Below are 17375 nucleotides of genomic sequence, written 5' to 3' on the forward strand. Positions count from 1 at the left end.
TACCATTGTGTTATGTACCCCAACCTAGGCCTAAGCAGTGAAATGACCTTTCACCTACATTTGTCCTACCTTGCTCTGCATAATGGTTCTAGCACTGAGCTTGCAGGACCCTTCAAAGGCCCAAATGTACCAGTGTCCTCAGTGTTTTCCCATGTTGATGACGGCATTCTTAGAGCCTCCAAGGGATGCTTCAGCTCTTGGCGGATCGGACAACGGCTCTTCAACAGGCTCACAGGTATTGAGTGCTTCCGGGGTAGCTGCTGTGGGAACTGAAGAAGGTCACCTTTGCTCTATTGACCCGATAGAAGAGGTGTTACAGGGACCCTCGTCTGTGAGCGACACTGATGTTGCATCTCCCACTGAGGACACATAAACCTTTGGCTCTCCGTGTGATGGGAACAATTAGGCCTTTTTCCAAAAAAAGACCAAATTAGAATGAAAAGCAATGTTTTGTTTTATTTTCCTCTTCTACTCTTACTGAGCACCATGGCTTTCGATGTGCTCATTCGGTCTGATCATATATTGACCCTTTAGTGGACTTGTAATGCTTTTTACATTTTTTAATACCATCCCTTTTAAATATACCATGTTTCTAGATGTTTTTTAGACACTGGTTTTATGGCAATGTTTTATGTCGTTTTTTTAGTTGGCTTATTGCATCATTAGTTTACCTTATCGACCTTCGGAGGAGGAGTGGGTGTCATGTACCCCAAACTAGTCCTAAGTAGTGAAATGTCCTTTCACCTACATTTGTCCTACTTTGCTCTGCATAGCGGTTCTAGCACTGACCTTTTACCCAGTTCTGTGCTGAAAAAATGTCGCTTGGTTTCCTTGAAACTAGCCCAATTTATTTTGCATGAGGATTCTTAGAAAAGCTCACTGCACATGACATGCATAACAGGATTAACATACTCTGTATAAATGTCATGCTCATCGATAGTGGTAGGAACCTCGAGGCAAATCTTTATGGTATACCTTCACTAGATAGACAGAGAAGATGCTTCCACACTGACACAAGACACTGGTGTCCCTGCATGCTGAAGCTTCAACATGCAGCGGTCTGACATCCCTTGCAGGGTGTCTAACCCGTGACCAAGAAGGGGTACTTGATTCTCTCCCATCAGGTAATGAAGTTGGCTCTTTCCTAGGGGATTCTAGACTTTACACCCACATACATGACTAGGTACCCTTAGGTAGCGTCCCCATCGTAGGAGTACGCTTGATTACTGTCATGTTTATATCCCTGTATATATTCACTGTTTTAGAACCATGGTCAAATTCTATCTTCTATTTACTTTATATATATAACGGCCCACCAGCTTACCCTATGCCATATTATTATGGCCTCCCACCTCCACCCCCACAGATGCACCAGAAACCACCCAAATACTGGTGACCACTACAGGGCCAGTACCACAACTATCCACACAATCCACAAAGCCTTTTCAGGGCAGGGCCAGGGACACACAAAGGGCAGGATGAAGAGAGGAACCTAAGTCTAATGGATATCAGCATCAGAACAAGTAAGGATGACCACCAGGAGTATGAGCATCGATGGGACCAACGAGGCAGGAACAAGTCACTACCAAGCCTAGTTGTTAATATCACTGAGAAAGCGCTCTCGACCCCACAAATCGGACTACTAGAGAAAGGTTTAGGTTTCATCCCAACTGAGAGTGTGGATACATTTTGACTCAGCTGTGAAGTAAATGAATTCATCAGGAAAAATCAAACTGAAGGTCTTTTTTGAAGAAACACCACCACAAGAGGACCAAATGGGTGACAATGGGCTAAGAGTAAAATTCTCTTTCACCCCCCTGCCTACCACCATTCCAGTCAAGATCCTAGCATATGTGAAGGTGGTTTTGAAACACATTGGGGATATAGACTCAAGACAAGAACTATTCAGGGACACCAGTATAGCTATCAAGCCAGCTGATAAAGTGGGAGCTACAGTCATCCAAACCACCGAAGCCTATAGGAGAGAATGCCAAAGATTGTTAGGAGACAAGAGGAATTACACTCCCCTTACCTCATACTCTGCAGAGTTTCTCAGGATCCGGATTACCAGCATGACTGAAGAGGCCCTGGAACATGACTGGATTACATGTAAAGAAGGGGACTCCTAACTTTACTACTACTAAATGCCTTTTGTGAATACCGAAAGTCGTAAAGTTAGGATTTTGTCTCAGTTTAGTAGTGGTAAAGTTAGGAGTCCTAACTTCACTACTACTAAATGCCTTCTGTGAATACAAAAAGTAGTAAGTTTAGGATGTTATCCCAGATTAGTTCTGCAAATCGGCCCCTCAATTTATTGATGAGGGTGTAAGGGCGTATCCAAATGAAACTCCTGGCTCACAAAGGCAACTCTTATACTTTTAATTAAGTTTAAAGTGTGGAGTCAGGTTACTTCTTTCAGTATTACCAAAGTCAGGGCATTTTTACAGTAAACTGGCAGAGCTCGGTGTAGCTCCAAAATTGCTAATGCAGCGCATTGTCAGTTTAAAAATGCAAGGATGCGCAATATTCACAAGAATGCAGCGAACCCTGTGTTTCCACTAGCGCTTGTGTGAAATCTAGGGAATGCAGGGAAAGCAGGGAATGATTGTTCATGTGCAGGAAGGTGTCCTTTCCTGCACATAAGCAATCCATGATGGCGATTTGTAACTTCTATGTGTGCTGCTTTGTACAGCACACATAGAAGTTGCAACTCGTCATTTTCAAATGATTGTTCATGTGCAGGAAGGGAAACTTTCCTGCATGTGTACAACCATTAATGGCGATTTGCTGCTTCTACGTGAGCTTCAGAATGCAGCACACATAGAAACAGCTAAAACATGGAGAAAATAATCATTCCTCTTCTTTTCGCCAGATTACGAACATGTTTTCCCTGGTGTTATTTTTGGTGCTGTCCCATATTTACGCCACCCTTGTAAATAGGGGGCAGTGTAAAATAAATGGGTGTAACCCTTCGCCTTATTTACAAGGCAGCGTTAAGCCACATTAAGGGGCTTAACTTCGCCTTGTAAATAAGGCGAAGGGTTATCTTCACCAAAACGCCATAAAAAGTGACGTTCTGGTGGCGATAAGCCCTTCTAAATATGCTCCTTCGAGGTTAAACTAACTACAAAAGTGTAAGTTAAATGACTTCACCCCCAGAGTAAGGCAACTGGTTTACTCTTGTGTAGGTTGACGAAATTCCTCCGTAAACCCTTCCATAACTCTCCCTAAATCCCTCTCCCTCCTCCTTAATCCCATCCCCTTTACGACTACCTCTGCCCCCTTTCCCGAAGAACCCTGACCTTTACCAATTGTGGCTCTGATAACTTATCAGGATCAAAGAACTAGAACCAACAGATGGCATAACATCCCATGATTGTATTCCTTTTCAGTAAATAAACAATTTCTACAATGAACTAGGGTAGAATCCGAACTGCAGCGTGTCTGTGTACGAATTGCACTCTGCAACTCGAAACAAGAACCTTTAAAAACACAGCCTTCCCCGGGAGAGAGGCTGCAGTGTTGTTATGTATGCAAGATTTTACTGCATGAATAAAAAATAAACAGTACACATCATCATTCATAAGCAGGGCTGATTCCCCGACATTGGATCTGCCTAGCCGATGCCCCATAACCCGTCCAAGGTCTCAGCTCAGAGCAAGTCATTATACATATATGGCGCCCTATACATACTCTGGGAATCGCGGCTCATGCCAGTCCACTGCCAGAAGTGCGGGCACTTATGAGGACAGCGACCCTATCTGCGTCACCAATTGAGACCGCTGTTATTTTGGTGTCCAGGTCTATTTTCTGTTCCAGTCTGACCCTGCTGCTATTAATCCCTTTTCATGTTAAACCGTATGAATCTTTCATGAACTGAAGTTAACGTTTCACTGCAGGCGGCATTGTTTCTGCATTAGAACGACAAACAGCCGCGCTTTGGGGATCCCGTTACCTCTTGTTCTAATTAATCTGCTAAAGACACCTTTGAGGTCGTGTTTTCTGTTAACTGATCTGCAGCTCCTGCGCCAGATATAATTAAATGATAAGCAAACAGGCACGTGCTCGTGCTCACACACTAAAAGACTGGACATTCAGCAAGAAACACTCTCTTTATGTGCACCATCAGTCTGAAAAATGAACAATCAAAGGGCTTATGAAGTTGGAAATTATAGCATCACCACTTGGTGTTCTTAATTGTTTTCCTCCACCTCACACACGCTGGTGAAGCCGAATGCTGACAGACATTAGGGTAAAATAAACAACCAGGGCAAGGGCTCACACATGCAGTTAAAAAATGACGAAACTATAAATTCTACTACATACTGCGCCACTTTTGTGTTAGAGGCTTACTGACTCTATGGGGCATATTTACAAGCCCCTATCGCCACCATAACGTCACATGTAGGGGCATATTGTCAGGACAGGCGATAAAATTATCGCCGTTTTAGCGGCAGAAAACTGCCACTAAAACAGCGATAATGGGCTTGATAATATGCTCTATGGAATTCCAATTGAAGCCCATGTTAGATGTGAAGGACATCTAACATGGGCTTCATTTGGAATTCCATAGAGCATATTATCAAGCCCATTATCGCCGTTTTAGCATCAGTTTTCTGCCGCTAAAACGGCGATAATTTTATCGCCTGTCTTGATAATAGGCCCCTTAGTTATGTTGTGATGGCGATAGGTGCTTTGCCATATTTACAAGGCACCGTTAAGCCACTTAACGTGGCTTAATGCTGCCTTGTAAATAAGGCCACCTTTCACGCTATACTTAGCGTGAAAGGGGCGGGCAATGAGTGTTGTGATGGGTGTTTCACCGCAAAACTCATTGATTTTGACGCTGCCCCCTATTTACAACAGCAGCGTAAATAGGAGGCAGTGCCAAAATTAAGACCAGGGAAAACCTGGACTTCAACGGGCGAAAGGAGGAGAAATACTTAATTTCTCCTCGTGTTTGCTGTTTCCATGTGTGCTGCCTTGGGACCCCTTCCTGCACATAAGCAATCATTTTTAAAAAAACGCTGTTTTGCAACTTCTATGTGTGCTGCATTAAGGCATCTAAAGATTGTTTATGTGCAGGAAGGGGGACCCTCCTGCACATAAACAATCTTCCCCTCAATGCACAATGGTGACCAGGGATCCCATCCCCCAGGGCCAGACCTTTTCAAATGAGTTAGGGGCCTGCAAGTCTCCCCTCCCTGGGCCTATTTTTGGCTCCAAGGACACCAATCCTGGGGCCCAGACTTTTTTTAAAAAAAATGTACTTTATGGGGAGGGGTGACGTACGGCTGCCCTCCCCAGGCCAATTTCAGCACTGGGGACCCCATCCTCCGGTGCCTGGCCATTCACAAATAGGGGAGAGGGACTGCGCGGAAGCCCTCCCGAGGCTGAATTCGACCCCGTGACACCATCTCTTGGGTCTTGTGCATGTTTAAGTGGGAACCCCCAGGGCACCCACTCTCAATTGGGACCGCGAGGGAGCCTGAAGGCCCCCACGGTCCCAGTCAGCTCCCCACCTCCTGCGGGAGCGGGCATTGCTTTTAGACATAGGGAGCTGCTGTAAGGGCAGCTCTCTGTGTCTAAAAGCAATTGTACTCCGTTTCTAGTAAGCAAGAGCATTTTTTATTCTTTTGCTTGCTAAAAGTGGAGAGTTCGCTAAGGCTTGTTGGGAGCGATAAAGCTCTCACCAAACCATAGCAAACAGCTATGCCCCAGAGGTGGTTGGTGGGGGGTGGCAGTCCCCATAGCCATGTATGGCTCCGTGAGGGGGGTACGCAACCCCCTACTTTCTTACAATTTGCCCTGTGGAGGTGGTGGTCCCCATGGCTGTGAGGGGGCCGTGTGGCCCCTGCATTATATGCAATTAAAGCCCCAGGATGTGGCGGTCCCCCAGGGCTTCACGGGGTCTGCGCGTCCTCCTTGCATTATTTTCAAGTGAAGGCCCGGAGAGGAGGCGGTCCCCGGGGATGGGGTGAGTCCAAGAGACTTTTTTCAAAAAAGAAGCCACAGAGAGGTTGTGGTTCCTCACGGCATTAGTAAGCCCCAGGAAGTGGGACACACATTGAGGCCTAAATGCATACAACACCCCCTATGGTGGTGGAGGGTTTAGAGAATCATTTTCTTGTGAAAGTGGCTTTTAAACAAACAAATGTCACTCATGTTCAGGAGATCGACTTATCCCCTGCTGAGTCGAGGAGGCATTGGAACAGGAAAGTGGTCTTTGCATATGACACATGTACCACACAAGACTCAAATAGCAATGTGCTTTCATTCAAGAAAGGGTTGTTACAATCATTTTTTGCAAGTTCCAATAGAGGCATGCAGGATCAGGTTGGATGTTTGTGTTTGTCAAGAGAGTAATTCAGGGCATGACCTTTAGTGTGAGAACAATGAATGTTCTCAATTGCATTAAGGAGAAGTCTTTTAGTAGACAGTCCCAGGACATTTTAGAGCTTGCTAGGAATATAATTGTGATTATTTGGAGTTTGAGCATCATGTGAATCCTGTCATAGACAGATTGGGTAGACATAACTTTAGTAATGGTAGAGAAAGAGGATATAATTAAAAACTACGTCCCAGTTCACATTTCTTGACAAAGCTCATCCCACATGGCAGACAATATACCTTCCTGTGACAATGGGGCATATACATGTATTGACTTCTTCTAGATATCCTACAATATACTACAGGACACTATGACTATGTATATCTGATCATGCTTTGGTCTTCCTATGCCTTTCACCAGTCCTGGAAGATCACTTTCCAATACTTTAGAGAATGAATTACTGTAGGCAGGTAAAAAACATAACAAACAAAAAAAAAAATCTGGTTGACTTTTTGTATGCAAACGGGGATCAGTCTAATTGGCATAGCTGTTGAGGGCAGCGGGAAAGGCCTACTTGAGAGGTGATCATATGCGTGACTCTGCTTTACAGTGGTGATAAGGGAAAGAAAGACAGGCCAGCTAGAGGCTAAGTTGTACTAATTTGTGTAGTGTTATAATGCTTTCCTATCCTGCTTGGTGCTTAGAGAACTCTCTCTGACTAAATATGATCTCAATGACTTCTACACGGTCCAGGTGGACCATGCCTTGATCCAAGTAAAAAGGAGACAGTAAGAACAGGATGAAATTTCAAAATGTCTAACTTTCACTTTAAAAAAATGGGAAATTCATTTATTTTTGGGGATTTCAATCAATAAAAAAAGGTATTGGTAAATGCTTTTACTACTTCAAAGAGTGTTTAATATGATTGTTAGCCAAATCAATATGAAATTTGATGAGAGTGGATTTAGATTTAACATATCTCTTAATGGCATCCTCTGCCAGAGCAAAGACGTGCTCATACTTATTTCAAGCAATTTGGCACCAGTTGCTTTCTGTTATTCTCTGTTTTTCTGCTCCACAATATGTTGATTGGTTCACAAAGAGCTTATTTCCTGTTCTTTACTCTTTCCTCTGTGAGAGAGACAACACAATTGTATTTCAGAGTGGTAGTATTGTTTACATGACAATTGTCAGTAAAGGAAGGGACATTTAATTGAATGCATGAGGAAAGGTTAGTGAGTCTAATGTTCTATGTGTTCCAATCCCAGATTTGTAGCCAATGATCATAGGTTTGGAACAGGACATCGGAAAGGTGATTCAACAATGGTCCAATCAAAGAACTGGTAAAGGGTCGCCACTTAGTAGACAATCCACATTATCACTAATCCATTTGAAGTTGTACAATGATAAGTACAGGGCTGCGAAGGTATTATTGCATATCGTCATAATATAATATAATATAAAATATTTATGTAATGAAACATTAGATGGTATACCCTGTCACCAGGCCACCAGAACCGACTGCAGACACCCTTCAAATGTACAAAGAATGATGGGGCCCAGGAAGTGGAGTTTGGTCACATCTTGAAATCAAGTCACTTTGCCCTCAGAACTGAGTAATCTCTATAGAGTCCTCTGTCATGTGCAACTAGATCTTGTCAGAGCACAGTCCACTATGCATGGCTGAGCAGCCAATCATAGCCTGCGATGTACAGCCTTAGTCCACAGTAGGGATTGGACACACTGTTTGATCTTTAGCCATTCTATGTGTTCCCATTGAGAATTCCTTTTACTTTTTCACTGTATGGTCTTTCAAGCTCTCACGGTTTTCAAATATTTTTAGAGTTTTGAGAGACCGGGAAAGCTGTTACCTTCCTTGGCCCTACAAGCCTTACTTTGTTTGGGAGGCTGTGAACGCTGAGAATCTGCCTGCTTACCTGATGTCCTGTTAATTGTTGATGGAGTCAATGGCTACTGACGATAAAGGAGAGTGTTTTTACTTCTATTCTTAAAAGTAACTAATTCTGTATGGTATCCTGGTATTGTAACTGTATAAGAAAGTCTATTACCCCTTTTAAGAACAGACCTCTTTCTTCAATACCTATTTTTGATTGCGTAACAGACCAGTTGTCAGTATTTAGGGTTCTTTTTTCCTGTTAAATAAAATGGGAGTAGGAGAGGCATTGTAGCTGCCAAGTTTCCCTAGTCCATGTGTGATGTGTTGCTCCAGTCCAGGTTTTTTTTCTTTGAATTCTGGGACTTGTAGTCCTGTTTTATCATGAAATAAACAAGACTACAAGTCCCAGAATTCAAAGAAAAACCTGAACTTCAGCAGCGCATCACATATGGACCTGGAAAACTTTGACATAACAGGGCATGTTTGTGAATGTATTCGTGCCCTGCAGCCTTTAGGATCAGACAAAAAAACATTGAGCAGCCAGGTAGGCTTCAAGACTTAGGGGTTGATTACGATGTGAGGCGGACTTCTGTCCACCTGACACGTCTCATAAACGGGACCGTCCGACCTCTTATGTTATGTTATGTTACAGCTATTTATAAAGCGCACTATCACCCCACAGGTATCCTGGCACTGTATTACAAAAGTACTGCTATTAACACATATTCCTATCTTGATGTCAATTGCTGGGTGTTATCAGGCAATCTGAATTACTCCTTTGGAAAGAGCCATGTTTTTAAGCCTCTTCCTGAACTGTAATAGATCTTCTGTCCGTCTTAGAGTAGACAGGAGCTCATTCCAGAGTTGTGCTGCTTCAATACTGAAAGCTCTTCCTCCAAATTTTGTTGTTCTAAACCTGGGCCTGCTTATGGCTGATGACGAACGAAGGCTTTTGGTCGGGACATACCATTTGAATTTGTTTTGTAGCGGTATGGGCCCAAGACCATGCAATGCCGTAAACACACTACAGAGCGATTTAAACTGTATCCTCTGCATCAGCGGAAGCCAATGAAGCTCCCACAAAGACATGGAAGACGATGATCTGCGTGGTCTCTTTAAGGCTAGTTTTGCAGCTATTGTCTGAACTCTCTGGAGTCTCTTAATCAGAAAATTTGGAGCACCCAATAGCACAGTATAACAATAATCCAATCGACTCGGGATGACACTTCTTACTACTAGTGCTCTCCTGAGACAGGTAGCATTGGAAGTATTTTTCATAGTGCTCTGATAAGGGAAAAGTAAGTCCCAGCCATTTTATTCACCTGGGTTTCTAGACTCAGTTTGTTGTCAAAGAATATCCCCAGATTGCGCACTGTCTCTGAGCGTATCAGTGGCTTATCTGTACGGATAGGCCAGAAGTTAGTCGGGAGAGAAAGAGGAACTTTCTTTGCCAAACATCATAGGATCGCCGTTTTGTCACAGTTAAACAGCAAGGAGTTATCTTTAAGCTATCCTGCAGTCTTTTTCATGCACTCGTGGAAGCTGTTGAGTGATATCGATTGATTCCCTTCCATTGACAAGGTAAGTTGTTTGTCGTCTGCATAGTTCACCAGGTTGACTTTGTATAACTTAATGATTGACATCAAAGGGCTTATATAGATATTGAACAATATAGGGCTGATTGCCAATCCCTGAGGAACACTGTGCCTAATATTTCCAAACTTAGATTGGAAGGGGGGTAAGGCCACTGCCTGTTGGCTGACCACCAGGTATGACTGAAGCCACTTCATTACCGTGCAATCTACCCCAATTTCAGTAAGCCTTTTCTTGAGGGTTCTGTAGTTGACCGTATCGAATGTGGTAGACATATCCAGTAGGGTCAGTTTAACTGATTGTCCTTTGTCTGCTCACACTCTAAGTTCATTCATGACTGTTAGTAGGGGGGTTTCTGTTCCATGTCCCGGTCGGAAGCCAAATTGCTCATCTTCCAGCCTATGATTAGTTTGTAGGAATTAAGAGAGTGTTTTTCTGACAAGACGTTCTATTATTTTCTCAGGATAAGGTAAAAGGGAAATATGTCTATAGTAGTAGGACACACAGGGTCAAATGCAGCTTTCTTCAAAAGTGGTGTAACTATAGACTGTTTTCAATGTGCTGGTACTACTCCGCTACTCTACGATTGGCAGCAGATCTTTCGGATTTGTGTAAAAAGTTCCTCCTTTAATTCTTTCCACACCCGGTGCAGTACTGGATCCAGCGGGGATCCTGAGGAGACACTCGAAGCTAACATATTGAAGCCATCCTCTGTTAGAGTCTCGAAATGTTCCAGAGCCTCTATCTTATACTTATCCACCTTCTCCTCCTACTGAGGCAGTGATGGCATCTCAGCCAATCTTACCTGGCCATGTCCTTCTGATTGGTCTGCGTTGCTTGTTTCCAGACCATCAATGATTTTAATAATTATCTCCTCAAAGAATGTAGCTTCACTATCACATAGGTCCTGTGTGGCGGTGATCTTGTTTTTTCGGCAGTCAAGTCATTATTTTAAATATACTTCTAGCACTATTCGACCCCTAAAATCATGCTAGCATAGTGCTCTGCTTTTGCTTTGTAGATCTCAATGTTATAGTTGCTCAAAGCTACTTTCAGGACTATTTTATCCTCATCCGCGCAGAGCTTCCTCCACTTTCTTTCTGCCTGTTTACAGACCGTTTTTAGATTTTTTTTAGCTCTTCATTACACCATGGTGCTGACGGCCTATGTGTTTTTTTTCATTCTTTCTTTGGGACAATATGATCAAGGGTGGTTCTAATCTGTTTGCAGAATTCAAGATAATTTTCGTCCACCGATTTTTTTTATATCATAACGACACTTATCTGTGAACACAGGGTATTCTTTTGCAATTTTCAAAAGTTTGTTCCATTCCCTGCCCTGGCGGTTATTCTCCATAGTGGCTGTATATTTGATCACTCTGGGATTTATTACATAAAACTTTATATGATAGTGGTCAGTCCAGCATAGGGGTAGCATAATTTTAATTACTGTAACATTTTTATCTGAAAATCTAGTATGTGTCCTCCCTGATGCGTTGGTTCCATCACCATTTGTGGCAAACCTATGTTTTCGCAAGAGTGAAGGAAGTTCTTGAGAGCTGGACCCGGGTCCCCATTTGACCATAAGTTAAAATCCCCAAGAATGATCAATCTGGCATGACTGAGCGACATATTACTAAAGATGTCGATCAATGCCTGTTGTTGGGGACTAACTGGGCTGAGGGGCCTATAACACAACATACCAGTGAGCAGCTGGCCTTTATGATCTTTTAATAAAAACCCCAGAAGTTCTAAATCCACAACTTCATCAATATCAATCAGGGTGAAGTTCCATTTTTCTTTAAAAATTACTCCTACTCCGCCACCTCTTCCGCCGGGCCTAGGCTTATGAAAGGCCCTATATCCTATGGCCATGCCATCCCCAGTTTAAATTCTGAATCAGGGCGTGTCCATGTTTCGGTCAGAAACACTGCATCCAGGTCATATAGTTCCAGCAAGAGGTGAATCTCCAGGTGATGTTTCAAAAGTGATCTAACATTTAGTAAACCCCACTTAAGGTTTATCCCCCCCTGTTTCTTTAATAACTGTTCTTGGAGCTGCCCGGACACTGTGATTAATGTCACCGCTCCATGCTCACCTAATGCCAGGAGATGCTCCCTCGTATATCGAAGGCTTATAGACCCGCTGAAATTTTCTTCCAAACCGGCAGCATGGCTGCCGCTGTGCCCCACGGGGGTGTGGATGGGCGCAGATGGGCTTGCCTTTGGCGCTCCTTCGGCCTGACTGCTGCGCGGCTGCTGCACATCCGTACTTGCATCAGCCTTAAGTAGTGAGGGTAACCTCCTTCTTCTTGTCAAATAGACGGCTAACCAAGAAGGTGTTCAATCGGTGACTGACTCTTACATCCAGAGTACACCAGCTCACCTTTGTTTTTTAAAGTGCAACAAGTTTTTATCATAAAATACTTATAAAGCTTAAAACAGGTTTTGTGCAAATCTCACTATTTCCAGCAGTATGTGCAGCGTACTATTCGTAATACCTGCGCATCCACTCTTGCATCGGCCTTAAGAAGTGAGGGTATCCTCCTCCCTCTGGTCAAGTAGACCGCTTACCAAGATGGCGTTCAATCGGTGACCCGCTTTTACAGACCGCTGGTCGGCGGTCCGCCCACCTGATTAAGATGCGACCGAACACTGTTCGGTCGCATTCCATCATTTCCCTATTGGAGCATGTCTTACAGCCGTAGTATATGCTCCCATAGGGAAATCAGAGGTGGTGTTAATCCCTGCACCCCGTGGCAGGCACCTCAAGGTGCAATGCCACGCGGTGCAGGGAATAACAGGGGGGCACTTGGCCCCCAACCGGAGGCCATGCACACAAGGGGATCTTGCTTGGGGCCCCCAAACACGCTTTCCGACAGGGTTTCCCTGTCGGAGAAGCCATCATTGAAACCCTGCCGGAAACCGTGCATCGTAATCGCAAAGGTCGAAAGATCGCCAATGGGCTCCTTGAGCTTGTCGGAAGCCAGCCTGAATGACTGGCTGGTTTCAATTCCGATGGGCTGATTCATAATCAGCCGGTCGTAATTGAAACCGACGATAGTGGTCGGAAAGCTTCCATCATAATAAGCCTCTTAATGTTCAATCTACATTGCCTCCCATGGTCAGATACAAGAATTAGAGCAATACTGTTACCAAGCTATTGCAACTTTTTGACCCGTAAAATGTTCAATGGGTGGGCAATGTGCAATTAAAATGCGATAGATCACTTAATTTTTTTTTTAAAGCAATGTTTGTTTGTTCAATCTTCCTGTATCTACAAAGCATGAAAGAATAGCCAGAGATAGACAAAACTGGCTGATTAGTAAAAGCAAAAGTTCGCAAAAACTGTTTAGTGTGAAATAAATATGCTTTTTAGTTTTAGTGCAAGAAATTATTTGTTGTAAAATTACATTTCTCAAGCAATGTCAAACGTCAACTTTTCATCCACATAATTTATCTCTGCCATGTTTGTGTGATGTCTGTGTTCTAATTCTACTGGTGTAGATGGAGAGAGTTACTAGGATTCTGCTTGCAGACTTGAATGTGCCATGTTTAATGTGATGGAAATTTGATTCAACAAATTTACTAGCAATTGGGTTTGGACCTCTCCTAAGATAAATGTTTAAAGGAAATTGTGAAATGCCTTCATTCAAGAGGCAGTAGCGGAGGTTTCTCTGGCTCGACGTGATATTTTATTTTTATAATGAAGTGCTTGGCTCTGCCATTAGGGAAGCCAGAATATCTCCCACTGAGAGACATTTGTTTTACTAAAACAACGAACATGACCAGCTTTATTGCTCTCTCTAACACAGAGTAATGTTTTAACAGGCATGCATTTTCTGTCAAAACTGCATCCCCAGGTTCCTGGACTCTTCATTTCTCGTCGCCTGAAAATATTACATTTAAGAGAATTCTGAACCATATTAAAAATATAAGAAACGTGTCATTAAAATAGAACAAGCTTCCTGCAGCACCAGTGAGATTCAACATACGGTACATTTTCTATAAAATGTAGATGAACAAATTAACTTTGTAGGAAAGTTGCATAATTTAGTTTGAACGAGAATGCATTTCGTTTCCCAGAAGCTGTAAGAGTTCTAAAAAAGAGACTCCCCAAAGACAGGATACACTTTAGCATGTGATTGCGTATTCCCAACGACATGGGGAGGGCTCTAGTGTTGAATTAAGATATTACATAGATATATTTAACTTGTATATCATAAAAAAAATTCGCACTGCCAGATTTAACATAGTTTAATGAGTTGAATTCTGCGATTCACCACTCGTAAAATGTGATACCTGAAAAATTATAGTCAAATAGTATGCGGATCTCAGATTTTCATATAGAGTTCTCAGAAATCTTTATTTACAAGTCAATTGAGGATGTGTACCTTATGTATGAGTCTCTTTTATGTTTTAATGAATATGTCAGCAAAGATTTCCAACAACTATAATCGCTTTTGTTATTTTCCGATCCTTGTTAAAAGCGTTGCTGTAATGTATCATGATGCAGGGCTGAAAATCATTATGGGAAGATGTTATGTGTAGAGTTTTAGAAAGATGCTTTACAAAAAAAATAGAATGAATTACAGTTAGTAAATGCCACCATCATGTAATGTTTCTTTCCTGTGCTTTTCCCAGGTAGGATCATTTCTGAGCATCCATTCAAGAGAGAATGGATTGTGGGTTTCACTGGATTTACTCACACACTAGAGGGCAAATGTATTATTCTTTCAGCCAAGGCAGACAGACAACTTGCTGCCCTGCCTGAAAGGGAGAACACAGGAATGTGTCATATATAGCAAGATATGGCTCATTCCTGCTCTCTGCCAGGCTAGTGCACAATCTGATGGCTAGCAAAAGTACAGGCATACTTGCGTCAAGGTGCAATGGTGACAGGATTGTTTTTGTGCAGGAAGGCACACTTCCCGCACAAAAACAATCCTGTTAAGGCTTTTTCCTTCTTCTTTTCAGAAAGAGAAAACAACAAAGAGAAATAAAAATATTTCTCCTCATTGCGCCTCGCCTCTAAAGGCGTAGCAATTAGACGGGATCAGTGACACAATATTGATCCAACAAATATTGAGAAACACAAATATCGGAAATTTAGTATCAAGAACAAAAATATAAAGGAAAAGAGAGAAAAATATAAAGAAAAGTAGGATTAGCAGACCTAACGTCTTTCTTGGGTGTCAAATAGAACCCTACTAACACTATTGATCCAGCGCAAACAACAATTTTTGGAAAAAATGAGGACACAACCATCCTCCCTGCGTCGCAGACCCGCCATCACACTACCTCATTCATTCACGCATTCATTGGTGGTGCACATAATACCAACACTCATACGTTTCTCTTTCACAGGTCTGCACACAGGAGGGGGAATGATGCGCCGGACATGTGGGTGGGAGTACCTTATAACCTATAGGGTAAGAAAAGATATCTTACATCATATACATTAACATTCGCCACCTATAGATTCCTAATCCTAAACATCAAGGCCGATCGGACCAAATAGTTGGATTGGTTGATGGTGATTTAGAACCAGCTAAAACACATTTAAGACTCAGAATCCTCTATTCTCTTTTCAAAATAACCACAAACTCATAATTCTGTTAATAAATATTTGTTTATCTAAATTATCATTAAATTAGCATTTGTCTATTCAAATTTTAGATTTTCTAGATCAATTTATTTAAATCACAGAACACCATATTTACCTATTCTGGCTATCTGGGTTTTTCTCTAATTCATCGGCTCAGCATAACCAAATTTTGTCTTTAAATTGTCCAAGGATCAGGCCAGATCTCAGAGTCCGAAAGTCCTTTGCTCAGCACGTTACAGTCCCAAAGATCATCAAAGGACCAGAAATCGTGCAACATTTAAAGCAGTATATTCACTTTTACGGTCCTCCACGAAGGTGCAAACGTCACAAAGCAACATAAAGCATGCAATATCTAATTATCACATATACTACTGTTAATATGCGTACGTATTTTAATTATTTGAGTTATTTGCCATGCAATAGCAAGTTCCCATGTATAATTCGTGTATGCAGGTTAGTTATTTTTAATATATCACAGCACACAATTAGTATTATAATGAGTAGGTTATTCAATTAACACTTTCATGCAGAATAGAGGAGGTATACAAAATGTTGCACTACCTGCTCTATCACTATTATAATCATTAGTACTGATATTAAAAAGATTGAACACATTATAATCTTACATTTATTTCTAAGGCAAAACATGTTTTGTCTGTGATCAGATCATGTCAAGAAACGTGTGCAGCAGCTCCAGAGTTCAATTCAGGAATTTGTCTAAATGTGCTCCTTGCAAAGTTTTCCTTTCAAACAGTCTCCTTTCTGCAAAGTCTTTTTATTCAGAAATGTTTTTATAGACAATCCTTAATCCTACTCAGTTTTCTTCTAAACTGTTATTCCTACTCTTCTATTTCAATCTTGAGCCTAGGTAAAATCTTCTTAAAACAAAAAGGAAATTAATATTTTGTTTCAGTCTTTTAACACTTTTGAAACAGTTCTTGTCCTTTCAATGTTTTTCAGTAATTCTCTAGAAATCTTTTGTCAAAGAGCTTTATCCAGAAGTATCATTAATATGATGTCATCAAGGTTCATACAGTTCAGTTTTCACATCACACAGTTCATCCTAGGATACATTTAGTAACTTGTTCACATAGCATGTCCATTCAAGTGCAGAATACCTTCGACAAGGCAATCTTTCTCATTTTGATCTCCTCAGTCTTTGACACACACTTGTTCTCAATTTTTTACCTGTGACTCTTCTTGTTCCTTCACCTGGATCCGCTATCCATACTGATGCTGTCTCAGTAGTTTTCTCAAGTTGAGCTTCAGTATCTTCTTCTTTGTCATAGACTTTAATGTCACTTTGTGAGATGACATGTATTTGATTTGGTGAAACAGTCTGCAGCTCTTCACCCCTCTCTTCTCCTTTCTGTTTTTGTGATCTTGGTATCCCTACTGTTGCTGAGGATTAGGATATGGTGGTGCAGTCACGAGTGCTCTTCATTTGGGTCAAAGAACACAAATTCATCATGCAGATTTCTCACTATCCTGGTGAGAGAAGCATGCAAATCTGACAAAAAGAGAAGGAACAGAAATCAGTGCTGTATGTCACAGCCTACTGAAAAGCGGATAGTAAACCCCTAGTTACAGTTTTTATTTATGAATTTATGTGCCTCATACGGAGGAAAGAGACAGATAAAGGTGAAGCATTACTTCAAACCAGAGTCTTAAAAACAAGCCTTCCTGCTTGTTGAAAACTGCCTGCGCCCACCAAATAGTGGCATGTTTCATCATGGGCCGATACAGATACCCTGGTGCAGACCAACACTCAGGGTGTCAGTCAGTCAATAAGTCAGTTAAAATGTCCTAAGTTCCTTCTTACTTATAGTTGGCTGGACGTTCTGCTGTCATACATCAGCCCTCAAATCCCCAACAGTTTCTCTGACCCCCTTTGCCCACTTCATTTCACTCTGTAGGATGTCACATTCACACCAAAAGGAAACTTTTT

Source organism: Triturus cristatus, chromosome 8 (genome assembly GCF_964204655.1).
Source record: "Triturus cristatus chromosome 8, aTriCri1.1, whole genome shotgun sequence".
Lineage (NCBI taxonomy): Eukaryota > Metazoa > Chordata > Amphibia > Caudata > Salamandridae > Triturus > Triturus cristatus.